The sequence below is a fragment of the Oreochromis niloticus genome, linkage group LG17 (genome assembly GCF_001858045.2).
Source record: "Oreochromis niloticus isolate F11D_XX linkage group LG17, O_niloticus_UMD_NMBU, whole genome shotgun sequence".
NCBI classification, from domain to species: Eukaryota; Metazoa; Chordata; class Actinopteri; order Cichliformes; family Cichlidae; genus Oreochromis; species Oreochromis niloticus.
Window position 1 is genome coordinate 15,380,803 of NC_031981.2, and position 21,942 is coordinate 15,402,744.

Here is a 21,942-nt window from a genome sequence, read left to right on the forward strand (position 1 = left end):
AGAAGAACTCTTTGATCGTCCACACAGTGGCTGACTTCCATCAGTTTGAATTTGGTCTTTCAATACTGCAAGAAACAATCTCAGGTCTTAAAAGATTTAGAAAGTTTATCGTAGCAATACCAAACTCCTTTATTTTGCATAGCCACCATAGAAACTGTTACATATAAAATCCCTATAATAAAAAGTTTAATTTTATTCAAAAAATTCTTACAGCAACAACAAATCTATTTTATCTAATCCCACTGATCCTAACTAGCACAACCTAATGTGTTTTTTAATTAGTTACTTATTATAATCCCATCTTACACTTCCATCCCACTGTCTCAAAAATGGCTACAAATACATTTTAAAAATGCTATTTCTTGACTTTGTGTTGCCAGTTAAATTTTTTTTGCCATAATTGTTAAATCTGTCCTTTCTAAAAAAAAACATAGACCCCTTCAGAAAGATAAATTTGGGACTATTGGGAATCTCACATATATAATCAGTATATTCAGAAGCATCTTTGAATACACAGATAATCACGAATCGGAACAGATGTATCATCTCCTTTGAGAACCTCCTGTTGGCTGTGTGATGCCAAGGAGTGACGTGTTTCCCTTGTGCAGTCTGGCTCTTGAGGTAATTTGAATAATAATGACCGTAGGCTGAAAGCTTGGCACATACAGTAGGACTCCGAATTCAGCACACGGTTATGTACTATTTGCCACATGCCAAAGAAGGAGGTATTGCTCATCTCTGGATCTAACCATGATTCTAGTCTCAGATAACCTACATCTTCCACCTACACACACACCAACCTTTCCCCTCAGAGGTTTCCCACCCACTTTCCCCAAACCAGCCATCACACTGTGAGGCTGAGAGGGAGCAGGTTTACAGCCATTGGTGGAGAGATAAAGCCCGCTGTTACCTGTAATTCCACACCGGCTGCTCCTGCACCGCATTATGGTCAAAACAACATGCTCAACGACTAAGAGTTACTGGGATTAACGCCAGACTGAGAGCCAGAAATAGTAAGACAGTCAATATGGTTGAGTGCTGAAACGTCTTTTCTTGCCGTACTTCTGCTGTCAAGCACGGAAGTGCATCTGTAATTGCATTCAATTCTCATCAATGTGTGGAGGGAGTTTCTTCAAATTTGGCAAAACACTTACTTTGGTTCAAGGATGAAATTATTCGATTTTTAATGCCACAAGTGAAGATCTCTGTGATCTCATTCATAAGTTATCTGAGGATGATAACTTATGAATGTCTTGATGAATGTCAAGACATTCCTTCTGCCAAGACTTGATGAATGTCTTCAAATTTGGAATATGTCTTTGGACTCAAGGATGAGCTGATTTAGCGTTGAAAGGTGAAAGTCACCATGATTTCACAAATATTTTTTAGCCATAATTCAAGAAGTCACATAATTATGATTAAAATTGGATACAAACACTCAGTATGGTAACATGCCCAGACTATCTTGGTTTTATAGAGTCAGATGTGACAATATTTAAAGAAAAGCGGACTTAGATATTAGCTAACACTAGCAAGCGTGGTAAGCAAAGATGCATCTGTTGACTATATAGGTGGCTGCTAATTAGTGCTATGTAAGGCTCCAGTCACACAGGCATAGAGACCAGTCTGTGACACCCTAGCAACAACAGGCTACTGGGAAAGAATGTGTATTCCCTAACTGCTTGTTGTAGCTACAGGTAAAATCAGTGATCGCTTTGGTTGCTAGCTGGTGGCTAGCTAATTGTTGCACTCGCCTACAGTTTGTATAAAAGATGCAAACTTGTCTGAAAACACTCGTCAACTATTCACTGAAGGTTTGTGAAATCCAAGAAAGTGTAACGCAAACCGGAAATGAAGAATGTTCAAAGTCAAAGTCGTGCTTCCAGTCTCCAGCAACCTGACGTTGGCAGGGTGTCACAGATTGGTCTCTTGCCCTGTGTGACTTAAGTATTGCATACGAATAAAATTATTTCATGAAACTTACCAAAAAGTCTTCTTGAACACCCAATTAATACAGTTAATGATGCACCAAACAATATTATTTGTCAGTTAATTGCAAAAAATAACAACAAAAAAGAATTGCATTGCATTGTTTTAATTTTAATTACTTTTTTATGCGACTGTGGTTGTATTATGCACGTTATATTATATTTTATATAGGTCAAACTGACTACCGGAGACGTACAGCAGTCTAATTTCATATTTTCTTTTGCTGATGGTTCTCTTTCACTTAGAACTTATTCCATTTTTATCAAACAAGCCAGAAACCTAAAACCTGATTGGATTCCTTTTAAACATCCAGGAAAATTTACCTCAACAGGTGAGAGCTGTTGAGAGCATTAAATCAACGCTTTTCACGAGTTGAAGCAGATGAAGGGGAGAATCAAATTTATTTATATGAAAATGTCACAGATTATTACTTCATAGCTGCACTGCACGCAGTTCTGTTTGTTTCATTTAGTGAGTTTGACACTTAACATTGGTACAAATTTGCATATTCCCAGGAGTAAGGCTGAGTTGTGTAAATGTGTTTTGGTGCCATAAAATGTGACAGTGTTCACTGTTTTACCTTCTAGTAATTGAGATTACTTTGCTGCTTTTGAGTTTGAGGATAGGTATAAAATATAAATATGCAGCCTTAATATAATAAATAAGCAATTTAATAGCAGTGCAATACAGGGAGTGCAGAATTATTAGGCAAGTTGTATTTTTGAGGAATAATTTTATTATTGAACAACAACCATGTTCTCAATGAACCCAAAAAACTCATTAATATCAAAGCTGAATGTTTTTGGAAGTAGTTTTTAGTTTGTTTTTAGTTTTAGCTATTTTAGGGGGATATCTGTGTGTGCAGGTGACTATTACTGTGCATAATTATTAGGCAACTTAACAAAAAACAAATATATACCCATTTCAATTATTTATTTGTACCAGTGAAACCAATATAACATCTCCACATTCACAAATATACATTTCTGACATTCAAAAACAAAACAAAAACAAATCAGCGACCAATATAGCCACCTTTCTTTGCAAGGACACTCAAAAGCCTGCCATCCATGGATTCTGTCAGTGCTGCACCATCAACATTGTGTGCAGCAGCAACTACAGCCTCCCAGACACTGTTCAGAGAGGTGTACTGTTTTCCCTCCTTGTAAATCTCACATTTGATGATGGACCACAGGTTCTCAATGGGGTTCAGATCAGGTGAACAAGGAGGCCATGTCATTAGTTTTTCTTCTTTTATACCCTTTCTTGCCAGCCACGCTGTGGAGTACTTGGACGCGTGTGATGGAGCATTGTCCTGCATGAAAATCATGTTTTTCTTGAAGGATGCAGACTTCTTCCTGTACCACTGCTTGAAGAAGGTGTCTTCCAGAAACTGGCAGTAGGACTGGGAGTTGAGCTTGACTCCATCCTCAACCCGAAAAGGCCCCACAAGCTTATCTTTGATGATACCAGCCCAAACCAGTACTCCACCTCCACCTTGCTGGCGTCTGAGTCGGACTGGAGCTCTCTGCCTTTTACCAATCCAGCCACGGGCCCATCCATCTGGCCCATCAAGACTCACTCTCATTTCATCAGTCCATAAAACCTTAGAAAAATCAGTCTTGAGATATTTCTTGGCCCAGTCTTGACGTTTCAGCTTGTGTGTGTTGTTCAGTGGTGGTCGTCTTTCAGCCTTTCTTACCTTGGCCATGTCTCTGAGTATTGCACACCTTGTGCTTTTGGGCACTCCAGTGATGTTGCAGCTCTGAAATATGGCCAAACTGGTGGCAAGTGGCATCTTGGCAGCTGCACGCTTGACTTTTCTCAGTTCATGGGCAGTAATTTTGCGCCTTGGTTTTTCCACACGCTTCTTGCGACCCTGTTGACTATTTTGAATGAAACGCTTGATTGTTCGATGATCACGCTTCAGAAGCTTTGCAATTTTAAGACTGCTGCATCCCTCTGCAAGATATCTCACTATTTTTGACTTTTCTGAGCCTGTCAAGTCCTTCTTTTGACCCATTTTGCCAAAGGAAAGGAAGTTGCCTAATAATTATGCACACCTGATATAGGGTGTTGATGTCATTAGACCACACCCCTTCTCATTTACAGAGATGCACATCACCTAATATGCTTAGTTGGTAGTAGGCTTTCGAGCCTATACAGCTTGGAGTAAGACAACATGCATGAAGAGGATGATGTGGACAAAATACTCATTTGCCTAATAATTCTGCACTCCCTGTAGAGATAATAGTATATTAGCATATGTCATATGAAAAAACTCACAAGTTAGATATTACTGCCAATCTGTAAAATCTTTTATAATGTGAAGCTACCAACTGTCCTTGTAACAGAGTACAACAGAGCATCAAGATCAGCTGTTAGAAAGAAAAAATGAGTGCCAAGAGCACTGGACATGTACTGTTGTCTGGAGGCAGAACATAACATAATGAGCATTATTTGGTGGCTATGTTTATCCAAAACATATTGCAGCACAGTGCTGGCGAGATTTTAGCAAACAGGCTGATTAAACAAATTTTTGAATCAGTTTTGTTGAGTGTGCGTCACAGGATGCAGGAGAAGGTTATCTTCTGTTGTCGCTAGCTGCGTTATTAGTTGTGGCAAAGCCCAAGACAGAATAATCTGCTTTCACAATATTGCTTTAATTTGGCATTTTCTATTTTATTTTCTGGATGGCATTACTTTTTGTTGTGAGTAAGTTAGGGGTGAAGATGTGAGCAAAACTGTCAAGGGATTCATTATTGCTCTCCTCTTTACTACTCTTGCATTTTTGCAGCTCTCATCTTGTTTCTGGAGGGAAGCTGTGGTGACAATGGTGCAACATTAGCTTGAAAGTCATTTTAAAGTGTGCTGTCACTGAGACTTGCTCAAGATGAAGAAGTTTTGACTGTCTGACATCGATGCGAGACAATAACAGGGAAAGTGTGGGTGGATTGTGTTTATTCACTTTAGCAAAACAAATTGTGGTGGACAGCTCTGACAGCTCTTCCCACCATTTTTAGAATATGTACTGTTGCGTTTACAATCTTAGTGTCACACTTCTGCCATAGACATGAGAGAATATATACAGTCTGTGCTATATATATAAAGCAGGAAGAAGGAACATGAGAAGCTAGAAAAGTACCAAGGGCTCAGAGAAGAGCTCGAGAAGATATGGAGGGTGAAGTTAACAGTGGTCCCAGTGGTAATCGGAGCACTAGGTGCAGGGATTTCCAAGCTAGGCAAGTGGCTCCAGCAGATCCCAGGAACAACATCGGAGATCTCTGTCCAGAAGAGCGGAGTCCTAGGAACAGCTAAGATACTGCGCAGGACCCTCAAGCTCCCAGGCCTCTGGTAGAGGGCCCGAGCTTGAAGGATAGACCGCCCGCAGTTGAAATGGTACTCTCATTGAGCCCACATACTGTGAAGCAGCAGCGTTTTATGTGTATTCCTTCTGCCTTCTTGAAATAGATATTAAAAGTGCAGGTGAACAACAAAGATACAGTATGGTTTCTTTGTTTCCCTGAAGCCCTGATGATTCCCTTTCTGTGTGGCAGTGGAACAAAGCCTGACTGCAGATTACGAAAGCCTCACAAAGGCAAACTGTTGTAAATTTCCCCTTAGGCTGAGGCTCACCTCTGATCACACAGCAGCAGCGGGCCAGGAATAGTTGCAGTCCAACATCTACGAGATGCACGTCACACATCCACAACCGGTCAAACCCCCACAAGTGGTGCATAAAAAAATAGCCTATTGATTTTCAAAATAACAGTAATAGTCGGTCTCTACAGCCCTTTACGTCGCAGCATTACTTCAATATCTGTCCAATTTCAGGGATGACTGCAAGCGAGTAAGTTTAGGCCTTTTAATCACTAACCTGTATGCTTTAGCAGAAGCCAATCAGTTGTTATTTTCAACCACTTTCTCCCAAGGGCAATCTGTCAGTGACCCTTTGATTTTTTGGACCACATGTACCCCATACAATGGAGATTTCACTGTTAATTAACGCACATGCTTGCAAACCGTCTGCCTGATCCCATCTCAAGTTTAGAATATTTGCTTGATTAATATTCAGTAACAGGCTGCTCCCAGGAGAACAACTTGCAGAGAGATGGGATTTTAAGGTGCAGCGTTGAATAACGGTGTTCCTCCGCTGCTTTGGTGGGGGATTTGTTTCTCCCTGCAGTGTGTGTTCTTTTTGTTTGTTTGTTTTAACATTTTTTCCTTACTCAAATACCCCTTGTGGCTGGACTGAAGCCTAAAGATGGAAAGTTGGAGTTGAGATGAACTTGGAGAGGAGAGCAAAGTTGAGTCAGAGTTTATATGGGATTCAAATGTGTTGAAAAAGTAATGAACAATTGCGTTAAACTGGGATTTAAGTGCCTAAATGCCACGCTTACTCTAATGAGTACCTCTGCAACAGAGATAAGATTTCACTACAATCTAATTGCAAAATCTGTCACATTTGGTGCAACAGAAAATGTATTATGTAAGATTTGATCTCATAGAGTTAGAAAAGTATAATTGTTTGCAATGCAGCACACCTGTAAAAAGACCTTGTAAAATTACACTTCCGTCTTAAAGGCTCCAGCATCAATCAGGGGTCACTTCTCTAGGCTATTAAAAATTTTATCATATTCCCGCTGTTATCTTTATCTCTTTCACGCCTACCTTCAGATCACTAAATCTTTACTCCATTTCTCTCCGAACAGTAGGTGGGCGTTTGAATTAGGATTTTTAGAGCTAAATGATGATCGTAATTTCTGAGTTCTCCGCATGATGAGAAGAACATAACTAATTTCAGATGGTTCAGCCACAGAAAATAATAATGCATATTCAGTAAAGTCTATTTTCCTTCTTAATGCACAGGAGGAAAAAGAACTGGAGAGTCTGCTGTGATGGTGATACTGGTCTCTTTTGATTTAACTGTCAGTAGAGGGCTCTCATGATCTATCTATAATGGGTCTGACCTCTCTTGCAGTAACTGTATTTAATGACACCCACTATCAATGTCCTTTCATGGCAATACTGAACAGCGCTTTTCTTCTCCAGCTCACTCTGTTTTTCTGACTCAAACAATGGTGGGGATGGCCTTATCATTTACCTTAACTCACCATCAGACTGTATGTGCATCTTTGTTTCCTGCTGCTCGATGTTCCATTGATTTCCTCGCTGTGCTTCTGGACTAAATTATATCCACGGCTCTGTCTCTTTACTTTGACCTCCATGTGAAGGTGTTTGAAAGCCTTTTTTGTGTGTGTACAGTATCTCTCATATTGAGTGGATGACCTCATCAACTACACACTGGCCTCTTCTGGGTAAAATAAGTTATTGCCTGAAGAAAAGCAAGGGAAGGGTAGAGATGCTTTTTGAGGGAGATAGGATCATTTTTTTGTAGATGGAAGATGTCAGCCGTATTAGGGGTTCATTTAAGAATATCCTCCACGTTGATGGGTAGTTTTGGAGCGTGCAGCAGCGCAGAAACGAGAAAACAGATCTTCTTCGCTGCTCTTTGTGAACCCGTGTGTCTTCTCATCTCCCCATAACACTCTTATGGCAGGCTTTGAATTACCTGCCCTCATCCCTGCCTAAATTGTTCAAATATGTTAGAAGTTGATCAAACAGAAAGGTTTGCAGCGCACAGCCGACAGAGCTTCCCCTGTGGGCTGTTGGGGATCAGACATGAAAACAGGAAAAGAACAAAGGCTTGTCGGGACAGTTAAAAGATGTCTGGACCACAGCAGCCCATCAAAATTTATTCAGTGAAACAAGCATGAAATACCCGCCATCTGCAAGAAGCTCTCAAACATGTCAAACTCCCCTCCGGTCTTTGAGAAAATGTGCTGTCAAAGCAAGGAGATTCTTACATATGAAAACTTTACCTAATCTTTGTTTTCTCCCTGGCATAAATAAATAAATACTCCCTGCAAGTCATGTTTATATCAATGAGTACATCACAAACATTTAGTTATGACAAGAATCTTAAAATTATCTCTGTATTGTTTGTGTATAATGGAAATAAATATCTGAAACAGGGAAAGACTATACAAACATTTTCTCACATTTACATATAGAAACCAGGATTATAAAGACTGTTTTGATTCACACCGTCTCTTTCAAAGTAACCAGAAAGTTGGGGACAAGCAGGTGAACATACTTAAGTATTTGGTTTATGTGTGTAAGACTGACAAAAGATATGTCGACCTTTGGTTTTTGAAGTCTCAGCAGAAGCATTATAGCTACTACCAACTTAGGACCAAAAACTTACTGTATTTGGACATAAGTGTGAGTTATCAAGCTGCAGCTATACAGAGATAACGATATCTGCTAATTAATCTTAAATAACAGTAACTTTTATAGTGCCATCCTGTAAACATGTTTATTTCTGCTGGCATTTTAATACAAGCCTTTGGGGACGAACTCGATTTTGTGTAAGCTCAAGTGAACATTCAAGGAACTGTAGTAGTATTTTGATACTTCCATACTGACTTCATTTTTCATCCCTATATGCTGCCACTTGACATTCAAAAACAACTCCCGATAAGGACTATCTGTTCAGCACCATGCAGTACACAGAACATCTCAACAACAAGTTACTTGACATAGTGGCAAACAGTCCGTTTATCTTAGGACTTTTCTGAGGCTGAAAACAAAGTGAACTTTTAAAGTTCTGCCTCGTGTCCCTGGTATGCTCACCACTTATTTGGCTTTGAAAAGGATCAGTATACAATGCTTTGCATTTGGCTTGCTGCTACAGTAAGACATTTCTGTGCTAATTTATAAACTCTTTTAAGAAGGCATTTCATATTACTTTTCTTTCATCTTGTCTTGCTTTTATTGCAAGAATGAATGATGAAAGTTAAGTGTGGCAGGAGATATAAATGTGATGGAAGAGACTACATAATTCAACAGCAGTTCTGTGCATTCAGTGTCATGTTTTTGTGGTTGCCATATTATAAAACTTGTCTGTTTGTTTCACCATGAAAAAAAAAGATTTTGTAGAAACATGCAGCAGAGAAATAGAGCAATTTTATCTTGTTCACTCCAGTTTGTAATGATAGTGTCATTCAGTTCCTATGCCGCCAGGCTCCACATGACCTGAAATGAATCACACATAGCTTCCGATGTACTATTCTAGAACCCAGTGACAGTCTTATTTCCAGCCATCGATGAAGCAGGGGTAATGTTATTTACTGAGAATGCACGATGGACAAAGATTGGACATCCCTGATCTGTCAAGGACATGACTTTTGGCCAAAGCAAATCCTTCACTTTGATTGCATTGTCTTTTGGGCCATTCGGCACAAAGCGATCAAATTGGTAGTGGTGGTGGTGGTGGACGGGGGTGGCTGGCTAATGTGTAGCATTTCTTTGATCAAGCATTGTTTCCCAAAGCTTAGTTTCTAGGAGAAAAAGGAAATCCATTCTTTAAGCTCTACAGACGAGAAGTGCAATTCTTCAGAGTTTCTGAAGCCTTGTCATTAGTCTGACATAAGCAGAACTGTCATGGTTTAAAAAAAAAAATACATAAAATAAAATATAATTACTAATCTAAATTTAAACACACACAGGCACACACGCACGTACGCACACGCATGCATGCACACAGTCAACATGGACGTATCAAAAACGACACTTCCTTGAATGGTCACTTGCACTTGCACGCAAACTGGTTCCCAAAGACCCTCATATTAAAATGGCAGCAGAAATAAACTGTTTACAGGTTAAATGCCACCACTTGGGATAGGCATCAAGGAGGGCACGTGCAGCATCACAGATATCCACCGCCTGAGGTTCTCTGACGTTAGCTGGAGAGGATGATAGGAATTCAATACACAGCATCCACACTGCCTAATATATTCCACAATAAAATCGGTGGGAGCTTGTTTGTGTACCACTCCATTGATGGTTCAGCCAACTGAATGTCACTAAAGTTCATCACAAAGTCTTTAACTAAAGAGGTTTCTCTGTGTGACAGAATATTCTTGAAAAGAAAAGCATTCCGTTCAGGTCATTTACTGTCTTAGTGTTGTTTACAACACTATCCAACCCAGCGTTCTAATAGTCCACATATATTAAAGAAAGTTCAAACATCTATAGTCATAGTAATGGCATGGACTTTATGATAATAAGGAATGAAAATGTATACAATTTTTACTCCTTTAAAAATGTTGTCCATTTTCCTGCCAAAGTCATTTAGTCTTTTTGCTCACACATACAATGCAGTGTTTACTAAAGTTCAGCTCACAGATCCATCCTATTCACCATCAGCCTGCTTCTGCAGTAAGCTATTTCCATCCATCAGGAATGCAATGCACCAGATTTTCTGGGTGCCCACCAGTGTCATTGTCTACATTCATCTGCACAAAATACTATTTGCTCCAGCTTTATTTACCAAACCATAAATGCAGCAATGCTATATGTGACACAATTTACAAATAAATAAGGGAGCCCATTTTGCTGCATGGACAGATCCAATCATTCCTATTCAAAGTGAAAACACAACTCAGAGCTGCTGTGCAAATACCAGCAGCCCTTCTGTGACACAGGCTCTGTTCGGCTGTGGGATGGGTGTAGGGTTAAGAGGTGAGCTGGGGAGTCAGAGGAGTTTACATGGTGGGAGAGAGCGGCTCTTGCCTTCAGTCACAGCCCAGGGCATTAAACATAACCTTTCAACTTGCCACCAAGCATTGCAGCAGTCAGAAAAGACATCAAGTCCTTGTGTATGAACAGAGTGTGGTGGGACTACTGCTAGGACTGACACACTCTTTTGCTTTAACATCTGTTAAGTAAGCCATTGCAGTCGAGGTGGTTTTACCCTGTCTAAAACGAGTGACCAAAACTGACATGCACATAATTCAGTAAGAGGTTGTTGTCTCTGCAGAGCTTATACAGCGAAATAATACATAAATGACAAGTTTCTATAATAAAAATTGAAATATTTGGCAAGTAGTTAGTTTATTTATTTCTATTTTTGAGAAACACAACATTATCAAAGCAAAACCCTAAATAAATGTAGAAATGGGAAAGGTAAATGAGAATTTCATGCACCAGCAAATTTTCATCTAATTCTCTGATCTTTGTATATAAAAAAAGTTACCAAAAGTGTAACTTCATACAAAAGAACAAAAGAAATGTATACTAAATCATTTTGGTTTGCAATGGCAGATTAAACATCACTGTTTTCAGAGTAATTTTAAGTAATGCACTAATTAAGGAATGCAAATATTGAGTTGGGGGGTTGAGGTGGGGGATTCATTCACGCTGCAGACACACCCGGTTGAATTCCCGCTAGTGTGGCTGTTAGGTTGTTTGTAGCCAGTGAAGGTTCATGTCCTTGTCATGGCAGTGACTTGCTCCTCTGTTTGGCTGCCTGTAGCATCCCCAAGCCAAGCATGAGCGATAACTGCAGTGTATGGAAAATTGGCCTTTCAAATTAAGGCAGTACTCTGATTTTCTCCATATTCTCTGATGATTATGTTTAAAGGTCACTCGGGTACATAACTGAACTTTTCAAAGTACAAATGGCAAATGCTAGAGGTTCAGAAATTGACTTGCAAAAAAGGGTGCTGTAATATAATTCTTAGGGTCAAGTTCTCGGGCTCTGCAGTACAACTCTACATGTTTCTTGATTATGCACAAGTGGCCAGCTAGGGTCCAGTGACAACTAAGCTCAATTCTGTGGATTTGTTTAACAATCTTTACTTTAAAAAGTTTCAATCAAGTATGAAGTTCAGTTAGTGGATAAACGTAACAGCCACCAAGTTATTTAAAAATGCAAATAACTTGCATTTTAAATGCAAGTCAAATAACAAAAGAAGTTCACATTCAATATAACATGTACACATATCAGATTTACATTAAACCAAAGCTTTATAGCTTAATATATAAAAAATGAATTAGCATTGAATGAAAGAGTATTAAACATCTGATATACAACTGCATGTTGCAATTCCAGCTTTGACTGTTAAACTACATCGTAACCCTCAAACTGCTTTTTTTGAAGCAAAGTGAAAAAGTTAGGCCCTCTCTTTTCAAAAATGTCCTCATTTCATTGGCAATAAACTCATGCTGGTCCTCACTGAGATAGGTTTACGAGTACACACAAACACAGAGAGAAAGGGGGAGAATAATCCTAAAGCCAGGTGCTTCTTTATAAACATCTCTGATCTCTAAAGTGCAGGTTTATTTTTATTTATAGTCTGGTTTAAATAAAAATGTGCTTGGCCACCATCAATCTTGCTGCCAAGCACACGAGAAGAGGTGTTGTGAGTGAGATATACCTTATTCTCAAAAAAAAATGTTTAAATCACTGTTCATGGTGACTGAACTGGTAACACTGACATACCCTGTAACAGAAATTAAAAAAAATAATGTCACTCCTCTAAAATATATGTTTTTTAAATAATTTTTTAAATTTTGTAATCGTGATAAATGCTACAGTTCTTGATAAATGATTGATGATTAATGATTCACTGGTAAATGTACAATTACCAGCAACAACTAGAATTATGTACCAAAATTATGTACATTCCCTCACACTGCCAAAACAGCTCCGATGTCTGACCTCCAAATGTGTCCAGTGATGTCTGGAACAGGGATATTTGCAGCTGATGATTTAGACTATGCGGGTTGCAGAGCTGGCATTCATCTTGTTCCAGCATCCCATCGATGCTTTCAGAGTATTTGTGGACTGGTGAGAGCTTTTAATTTTTAAATCTTCACATTTACAGTTCCATTGACGGCTACTGTCATCTACTTTTTATATGTATGCATAAGTCGGGGTTGCCTCTCCCCTCGTGGCATTTTGAGTTATTTCATGAGAAAAGTTGTTAAAAGAACATTTGCTCTTTCATTTTTGTTTCTAGAAAGTGAAGAAACAGTAGTCAACTCTTGGTTAATGTATAATGATGATCCACTGCAAAATAGGGATGTTCTCCCTCTTGACTTACTTAAGTTTGTTTGTTAATTGTTTTTACACTGAATAACAGGGGGAATTTCCATGAATATTTTTATACCTATTTAAATGGATTTGTGGCTGACTCAAGTTCTTTATGAAGTTCCAGTGTGGACACAAATGGGTTAAAAACAAAAATGCCATCTGTTGGGTAATTATATTACCCAACAGATGGCTCTGAATGTTTTACGTAGGTATTGTATTTGATTTTTTGGTTGCAGGTATTTGCAGGAATTCTGTCTTCTGCAAATATCCTCTCAGTGCCCCTGCACATCAAGCACAAGAGGTTTACATGCCCCTTGAGAGTCAGGGCTCCCTTTGGGACCTGTGAAGTCTTTGCTAGATACTGTACTGGGAAAGATAGGTGAAAGGAGTAAACGTCTCAAGATGTCTTTTCCATAAATGCATCAGGCTGTAGAGTCTGCTAAGCTAAATTGCTCCAAGAGGTAAAGAATAGGAATTCAGACTGTGTTTTTGCTTTCTTCTTGCAGGATGCAACCTTGTACTGTACTGTCATCATCATGTACTGAACAGCATGTGAACTGTTGCTATACTAGCCCCACTAACATCTCTAAACTCCAGTGGAGAAAGAGGGCAAGGTCACAGCCCTGGCCTAGTGTTTATGGTCAGATGGAATGTGAACTCCGGGTGAGAAGAAAGGGGGGAAGTTATAATGAGGCATCCCCCCTCTGCCGGTTGTTTGTTTGGACAGACCGGCTGTCTCACAGCACAAGCTGTGGATGGAATACTAATGGATATGACTAATGATTCTCTCGCCTCTCTCGATTTCTCCAGATTCCATCCCACTCTACTCTTTCCTCTCACTCCTCCATCTCCCATTGCCTCTTTGTGGAAAGAAACTCCTGAGTAAAGTATTCAGGATGCTTAATTCTGTTCAAATTAACAGCGATGGAAACTAAAATAGAGCAAGTAACAACACCTCCACCCCTACTGATCCTGCTATCTAATCACTTATTGGTAGGTGGACATAAAGCCATCCTCAGTGTTTGTAACCATGGGCCTATCTAATCCCCTCCCCATCCATCATAGGAATTTAACTTTCCAAATCATACTTTCTCTAGAATGTGGTACCCTGAGGTAAGAATACAAAGACATCCCAGAGCTGCAGAAACTCTCCACTGGGCCTGATTAAAACCTGCTGAGATTTAGCCAAGGATTAGAAACCCCCCTTTGGCATGAGGAAGCTATATAAACTGTTTCAAATTATTTTTATGTTAAGTATTGACGATTTTGCCCTTCAAGCAGCCAAGTAACCACTATTTGGCCTAATAAAAAAATCCATAAGTAAAAAAAGAACACATCATTTTATTGAGTCAGTTCAAGAGAATTATATATTTTACAAAACTGGCTCCCTTTCATGTGATCACAGCAATGGTAATGTGGTTAGATTTCACGATAAACAATGCAAACCATTCTAACCAGAGAAGAGTCTAACCTCTGTGCATCATTGCCATTAGCAATCCAATTAGCAGTGCAACTGGGATAGAGAAACTAAGTGGCAGACGGTGTTCCACAGTGATGCTCACAATCAATTTAACTTTCCATTCAACATCACTGGTCACATGATGTTGAACAACAAACTCCTGCATCCCTGTGCATAAGAGCAACCTACTCCCATCCATATCAGATTTTTTTTTCTTCATTTTATACCCTTTCATAGTTTATGGCTTGCAAGGATCAAATTCTCACTATAGGAGCGATTATAATATCACTAATAACTCTCTTGGCAGATCCACTGATGGCTTCAAAGCAGCTAAAAATCATTCTAAATAAAATGAGATTCCATTGATTGAGCCTGTACATTATAGTATTTAGGTGGAGCTTTGCCAACGTATTGGCTCTATGTTATTTAATAGCCCCCTTAGGGTTTACTTGTGAGCCATTAAGCAAGGTTCTGGACTGGAGAGAAAGTTACTGATGTGGCTTACTTTATTTCTGCTGTGCCTATTATCAACAGAGAAAGATTTGCAGAATAACCAGATTTTAATTATTAAAAAATGACACAGTCTCCAAGGAATTACTACTAAATTTGTGCTATTATCTAGATGTTATAAATGTGCTTTTGCCATTAGCTTTGTTGTAACTACAACTAAAGTATTGCTGTTTATTGTAAAATCCTGAGTTTCAAGCTTTCCCTTTGTGTTGAGAGACAAGATCACCCTTCAGTTTATTAGAGGAATACAAACACTACCCATTCCCCTGTGCTTCACACTCTAAGGCCTGTACACACAAAAACCTTGAGTGAGGGAGCACCCTCAGGAACTGTATTCCCGTTATGACATTTGCTAAACATATAGTACATCTGTTCAGGGTTCAATCTTGCACACCACTTGAAATATTTAACCTGTTTGAATCATTACTTAATTGTTAAAATGAAGATATATTTTAGTTTCTTACATTTACATTGTTTTATGAATTACAGTTGGGTCAAATCACATTGTAAGGGTACATGTATGTAAATAGTCGGGAGCTGCCATGTAGTGCCTCAAGTGGCTTCGCTGAGTAAGGCAAGAAACATCAAAAAAAGATCGAGAACCCGTGCACACACTCTGGTGTGTGTGTGTGTGTGTGTGTGTGTGGAGCCGAGGAGTAGCTGTCTCCGGCGTGTCTCACGGTTTGACTGAGACCAAAAGGGGGATCCAAGAGGTCAGTCAAAAAAGAAGTTGCGACTGCAGCAAGTTTAGACGGAGTTTCGCTCCATGCGGGAAGCTTGGCTTGTGTAGCCGCAACGTGTGGTGCTGCAGGCCATCGTGGAAGTAGACAGCGTGGTGGTGGGGAGTTGGAGTGAGAGCTAACCTTAGCTGATTTCAACTGCAACGGTGATAGGTCTTAAAGAAAAGCACAGCTGAGTTTGGCCCTTAAGTTAACGTTCAGAGCAAGGCAGCACGGCTAGCTGCCTCGCTGGGTGCTAACGAGTCTCTTGGAGGGCTTTAGCGACCTCACTTAATGTTGCCCGTTGCTGGTCTGAGTTTGTTCTCACCGTCGAGTCCGTAGAATCTGCTCAAAGTGAGTCAGCGGTGAACAGGTTACCCTGCCATCCAGATGACATCCTGGTTGTTCATCCGGCTTTGTTAAGGTGTATTTAAAAGCGCTGCCTTCTCATAGCCCAGTATTTTTCCCGCGCTCTTTCGCCCAGAGACAAAGGCATGGTTTCTATTTTCTTTTCTTTTGTGAACCCAAGACTTGATTCCTCACTCGGGCTGCTGTACCTCTGGTCAGCTTAACAGACTAGGACCCCGCAGTCATCTCCTGTTCACCACAGTTACACCTTCAAAGAAGAGACTGTACATGGTTTCATATTCAATGGTCATTTTTTGGGGACTGACTAGTAGAAACTGGGACTATTTCCTTGTGAACATTGTAAATTGTGTTATGTTTGTGATACAGTGTTAATCATTCTAGAGGGGAGAGTGAATTCATGTAATCTGGAGACCCTTGGCCTTTAAAAGAGGGTTTCATACAGTTCTATCCTCATTCTTTTAGCGCTCTGAGGAGAATTTCTACCTTTTATTTTTATTATTTTGTTTGTGTTGGGATTTTTGGACCCTTTCCGTGGCTAATGTAAACCAGGGGTTTTAAAACAGTGGGGAAGTGGCTGTTTCATGTTTATGTTGAATGTATTTATGAGGATAAATACATGGCTCACAAGGTAAAAACAATACTAGCCATGCTAGCACAGCTGCACAAATGCATCCAATTAAGTCTTACATCACAGCTGCATGTTTACTTCCTCAGCAAGTACAGAAATTCACACCCAGCCATATGACCTTTGCCCTATTTTCCTTCAGTCATTGACTGAGGGGCCTGAGGCGAGTTTGTCTGTATTTGTGCATGTGTGTAAGTGTGCGTGGGTGGCTCTGTGACTGAGTGGAACACTAATGAGCCAACTGATTATAGTGGAAAGCCTCAGGTTTTCATTAGCTCTCAGAGGATCGAATACTAGATCAAACCAACAGCATGCCAGAGAGAGATGCTGGCCACAAAATTTCACTGAAAAACTTCAAAATCTGTACAAATAGCAAGATGGAAAGTTTTACCTTTTTAAATCAGATGTTTTAAAACTTGCTTCTAATCAAAAATAAACTGAGAAATTCACAATATGCCTCTATACTATGGACAAACACAAACCCTGGTTTGTGTAATTGAATTCTTCCACAAAAAGCATTGATAGCGTTTCCAGTGAGCTTCCTTAGACAACAGGGACAACCCCCCTACAAACCTAGAGGTTTTGCAGACAGCTTTGATTGTCTCACCCTTTCCTGTAGTGAAAGAGGTGCTGGCTTGTTCTCTGTGAGAACATCAGCATTTCCACTCTTGATTATTAACCCAACAGACCAAAAAGGTGGGCTCTTTGCAGCAACTTTTTATTGCCACAACTGCAGAAAAAAAAACTATAACAACCAACAAACTCAGGAAATGTGATAGCAAGAGCTCTCTACTCAGTTTATCAAATATTTAAATGTTTAAATGCACTAAATTGCAACTATCAAGGATTAAAGAACGAGTGGTCAGCAACAAGATTGATAGTAAGCAAACCCATATTTTTGCCTGAGAACCCAAAGTACTGGATGAGGTAAAAATTAATCTTGAGGCCAAGTTGATAATATCTCATCCCTGCTACAGAGGCAGGGAGAATTTAACAGATAGAGTAATGAGTTGCTTTGCCTCAACTGTAGGGTCCAGTGGTTCTAGAGTGCTACCCATATAAGGCAGTATGAATCAAATATGACTCAGTTCTGCTGCTTTTATTTATTTTGTTGCCACTTGTAATAACCAAACCTTTGGAAATATTTAATAGTTTGTGTTTAACTTTTTAAAACACAAAGTATTTTTAACCAGATTTATTTACTACCAAGAGGTGGGTAATCTATAAAAAAGACACCAGAATAATCATTTAAGGGTCACATGATTGCTTTTTCCAGCTCTGCTTTACTGCAGATTTTACTTCTAGCCTATTGTCTTTAGAGATTGATGGTTAGGACAGTTCCTTGACAGGCCTCTCTACTGGCATCCTTCCTTTCCTCTTTTCTTCTATTCCCTTTCTTTATCTTTTCCTTCCTTTCTTTGTCGGCCCCCTGGACCCCATCAAGTCTCATTCTGTACATCCCACATGTTAGGGGTCAGTGCATACCCCACAAAAATAAACCAGCCACTCAATGTGAGGATCTTTGTGTATGTCCTTACCCCCCTAGCCTCTTTCTCCATCTCTCTCTCACTCATTTACTTGCGCCCTATAGATGAGAACTGGCTCCATTCACAGTGTCCCCTCCCCCCTGGAGCGAACTTCTCGGGGCCCTAACAGAGTAATTCTATGCCTTATTGCTCCAGCTCCTCCACGGAGAACTTTCTCGCCAAAGCATTTGTAAGGATACTGAAAGAAATGAACTGGCTTTGTGCTTAAACACATTGACATATAGGTGACATCATGTGGTGAAGTCTGGGGGTCAAACATTTAAAAAAGAAAAAAGGGCAGAATGTGTGAAATGTCTCTTAAAGGCCTCCAAGTGGCCATCTTGGGGGAAAAAATACCAAGATTCTTTTAGAAATGAAGCAGTTTTATGAGTTTGCCCCTGCTGGCTATCATCCAGCTTAATCCACATTGTGTTCTGACTTCCTACAGACCAAAGCAGGTTTCTCAAGCTCATCTCCACTTCATGTTTAATCTCCCCCTGCTCTTTCATTAGGACCACACCATGTGTTGATTCTGAAGAAATGAAGCGGACACCTCATTTCGAGCAAGAATGAGCCAGAGAAAGCTTTTGTCCACAGTAGGAATGCCCATAAGACAGAGAGGAACACTGTTTGGTCTGACTCGGGTTGCTATACCGGAGCTGAAGAAAGCCATGGCAACGCAAGCAGAAGGTCTGCTGGATCTAGTGCTGATACAATACAGCAGCTCTGGGTTTGTCATTCCAGTCAGGCCTGACCCAAATTACGACATCCTGGGAAAAAGTAGCCCACTTCAATCAGTGCCCACGCACAGACAGACTTAATTTGGGCCAACACATATTTGGCTGATAGCAGTAATAAACAAAACATATGGATGTTTGAAGTCTAATCACTGAGAAAGAGGGCCTGTTAATGATTTAACAGTAAAGTCCGTAGCCCATGGCTGTTGGATTACTGGGTCTTTCCAATTGTTTACACAGTATGTCTACAAGCCACTTTTCCATCTGCTGTTATAATTCTCAGCATTTTAAGCTTAATAGTCTTTTATATTTTCATATGTTTATTATCTCCTATCAACAGCCTCAAGACAAAATCTGCTTAAAATGGGAAGAACAACAAAGAATCAATTAGGACCATGTCTACAGAAGTTTGTTTTTTTGTTTGTTTGTTTTTTTGTTTTTTTTTACCAAAAAGCGAAATATCAGAAAAATGCACAATTGCAAAACACTGTTGTGCTTGGAACAGAAACTTTTGCTGAGTTAATTTTTGCAACTTTACTAAAAACTTTACTTATTGCAAGTTTTAAAGCCATATGAAAACAAGCTGGATGGATACTAGCAGTCCTGGAATCCATATAAATCCCATCCCAAACATACAGAGTGAGCAGACAGACCAAAAATCATACAAATTTTAACGTCAAGTTACTGCTCTATTAATCAGCTCAACATTACATCACCCCTCAAAAGCTACGTATCAATAAGTGTAGACCCAGAAAAAGAATCCACTTACTTTGTGTTGGAGGTCTGGTAGTTGTATTTCAGAGCTTAAAGCAATAGTTTCTCCAGGCTCTTTTCATCTGCACCTCTGCCCTGCTGCCCTGCCTCTCCAATACTATTTGTCTTTGTGGGCTGAGCATTCGATAGCAGTGTAGACTTTTTTCTTTTTTGTGTGTCTGTTACATGGGGTGAGGGGAGGGTGATGGGTTGGGTGTTGAATGCCGGGTTTCCTGACTCGTGATCAGGAGCTCATTACCCCCAAGGTCACTCCAGGGACGCTACGGCCTGGCACTTATGGAGACACCAGAGAGAAGATGTAAGATGGTGGATGAGAGTCTGGGAGAAAGAGATAGGGGGAGAGAGCAGTTAAGAGCCAAAGTGTTTGGGAGATCTATGGGGACCGGGAGAAAAACCTGTGAGGGAAAAGAGACGGACAGATATATACAAGCAAGAGAAATGAGACGCTGATACAAATGCCAACAGAGAGGCAGATATTCAGGAGGAGTGAGCTAACGCTACAATAAAATACGTCTAGGTGTGACTCTGAGCCCACAGAGTGAGCAAGCTGAGAACAGCAGTCCCACCAAACCACACAGTTACATAAAATATCCTGTTGATCTATGGAAAAGTGAGTGCAATGCAATCAATAGAATATTGGCAAACACCAGCAGGGCTCTGGGTTTGTTTTTGAGTGCTTTATATAGGCCAGTGTTTCCAAAAAAACAAAACAAAAAACTTTTTTTTCAGGTAAATAACACATTTTCTGAAACAATAGTACCTTTAATCACTTGACTGTTGTTTATGTGGCATTTTCCAGTGTGTTCATTTTATTTTATTTTATTCTATTTTACTTATGCTAGGATTGTGGTTGCCTGACTTTTAAATGATAATTGCTAAGTCTAAACTTTACACTAAACCAGATACAACTTTTAAGATTTAACTCTGTTGATAACTAAGTATTGTTTTTAATTATTATATTTAATCAAGTTGCAGTTTGCATATAAACATTAAAAAGTAGCATGCTGTGCCTGACATAGACTTATTCACATAATGTACTTCTTGTATTTGATATTCTGCGCTCACATGGATAAGCATGATCAGCGTCCAGATGGTGTACTCATAATGAGGCTTGTGCTGATGCAGTGTTTGGATCAGATATCGGCACAATCCTGACTCAAAAAGCTGGCTCAGATATAAGTAATTCTTTATTTTACCACACATTAGCGTTAAAAATAAAAGCCAAAAAGAAGCTAACGTGCTAATTCAGAAAATGTACATTATTGGATGTATTTACTTATCGAGTTAGTGAAGTTGTGTTAAGTGTAGTCTGATTAGCTCCCAACAGGGATATTGTGGAGATTCTTAACAGATGCAACAACTGCGGTGTTTATCATCATTGTTTACTATCAACTAGAAAGTTTCAACAAATTGCTTGAGCCACATTGCACCAGACCTCTATGGCCCATCCTAAGAGTGCTGGGTCATCTACAGGAGGTCTTGCCAGTGTGGCTGATTTTTTTTTTTTTTTTTTGCCTGTCCCATTTGGTTCTTTAGCCGTCACAATTGTTGTCTGAAGACCAACAAGGATACCAAATGGATTTATTTTGCCAAATGGATCATCATAGCATTGCCGTATTGGTCCATTTGATCAAACTTTGTTGTTATTATTTACTTTATTTTCAGTTGTTACAGATGGGACAGACATGACTGGGGGATAGGAAAGGGAGAAAGAAAGAGAGGAAGGAAAAGAAAAACAGAAGGGAAAAGGGACAGTGAGAAAGGGCACTTACAAAGACAAAGAAAAAAAAAATCTCCTGGATCACCTGTTGAGAGAAAAAGAAGAGAAAACAAGCAAAAAAAACAAAGCAACATACTAAACACAACACCATCATGTTAATCTAGCTAAGTGTGAACAGCAGTAAATACTAAATATTGAATGTTGTTGTGCAGCACGCAGGACAGACAGCGCACAATGTGCTTTGAAGTGTGTGGCTGATTTGAGGTGGGTCCAGCCACCAGGCACTCGTCAATGAGCCCCTCCTCCGAGCCTGACTCCAGAGTGGGGCCCTGGGAAGCCCCATCTATGGTTACAGGCAAAATGTAGTCATCTGTATCCATCGTAGAGGACTTCTGAATCACACTTAGTCTGGCCCATCACACAGGACCAGCTTGATTTCTGAGACCCTGCCAGGGGCAAATTATTCCTGACAGCATTGCTCTGTTATCACTGGAGTACACAGAACCAACAAATATAATAAAGTGGCCATTCACAGAGGGAATTGTTCAAAAATGGGGGAGGAAAGAACTGGA

General features: G+C 39.8%; 1 protein-coding gene across 1 annotated transcript in view; it reads right to left on the reverse strand.

Moving 5' to 3' along the window:
- Positions 1 to 19,822, reverse strand: part of ptn (pleiotrophin) — a 51,594-nt gene extending 31,772 nt beyond the window's left edge. Inside the window, exon 1 of the mRNA XM_003452055.5 lies at positions 19,646 to 19,822. The gene's annotated coding sequence lies outside the window, so the exon portion shown is untranslated. The remainder of the gene's footprint in view (positions 1 to 19,645) is intronic.
- Positions 19,823 to 21,942: the final 2,120 nt, after the last annotated feature.